This window comes from Volvox carteri, assembly GCF_000143455.1.
Source record: "Volvox carteri f. nagariensis unplaced genomic scaffold VOLCAscaffold_1, whole genome shotgun sequence".
Lineage (NCBI taxonomy): Eukaryota > Viridiplantae > Chlorophyta > Chlorophyceae > Chlamydomonadales > Volvocaceae > Volvox > Volvox carteri.
The window spans coordinates 2,742,342-2,743,611 of NW_003307545.1; positions in this window are offsets into that span (position 1 = coordinate 2,742,342).

Below are 1,270 nucleotides of genomic sequence, written 5' to 3' on the forward strand. Positions count from 1 at the left end.
AGGGAGGGAGNGAAAGGGGGGGGAAAAGGGAGGGACGGGGGGCGGAGGGCGTTCGGGTGATGACGGGGCCCATGACGGGGGCGCCCCCGGCATCCCCTGGCCACGCCTCACCCCTCTATAATGTGTGTATATATATATACACATATACATACTGCTGTACATGCCCAATATGTGTACCACTATATATACCACAAATGTACACACGCACACACACACACACACACACTCTCTCTCTCTCTCTCTCTCTCTCTCGCGCGCGCGCGCGCGCAGGTTCAGGAATCCTCGGAGTGGCAGAGCTACGTCAACAGGGTGTTCGACGTGTTTGACTCCGGGCACACCGGCAGCCTCTCCCGCGACAACCTGCAGCGCGTGCTGTGCAGCCACAGCCACAACAGCCTCAACCACCACAACCACCACTACCTGGAAAGCAACAAGAACAACGGTGATGGTGATCACAATTCGGATCCGGATTTTGAGGGGGATTTGGATTTGGATGAGTGTCCTTTCGATGACGTGGTTCCGGCAGCTCTGCGGGAGGCTGATGAGGACGCCGACGGACGAATATCCCGAGAGGAATTTGGGCGGCTGCTGGCGACGGCACCCGGGGACGAGCTGGAGCTGTACGAGAGCCGGCGGCGACGCCGCCGTGGCGGCGATGGCAGCGATGGCGGCGGCAGCGATGGCGGCGGCAGCGGCAGCGGCAGCGGCAGCGAAGAAGCGTCTGGCTCGGATTGATGATGGTGGTCGGGCGGTCGGGTTTGGTTGGAAATGTGTGTAGGAACTCTTTTGTGCAATTTTGGGGTGCTTGGGACCGGGGGTGATCGCGACCCCGACTGATGGGGGTGGGCAGGTCGTTAGGCCTGACAGGGGGCAATAGTGAACCATACAAACATAGCCATTGCATGGGTGACCCGCGCAGATTCTGTTTAGTGGTTGGGGGTGAATCAGCTAGGCGGGTAGTTAGTTGGTTAGTTGTTAGAAAGGTAGATCGCGATTGGGAAGGGCCATTCAGAAGCACCAGTAGCAAGAGCAGGAGGGGCAAGGTGGGGAGAGAGGGGGAGGCGATCTGTTAAAGGAGGTAAACCGGCCCAGGGGGCTTTGGCAAGTAGGTAAGGTCGTTAGGCTAGGGTTTGTTTACGAATAACCAGGTCGGTGCACAGCTTTCCGGGTTATTGCTGGGAAATAACTTTATTTTTGAAGCCTTTCATCGCGTCATATATGGATTTGTTGCGGCAAGAGCCTACGTAAATGGTTGGATGGATGGACGGAA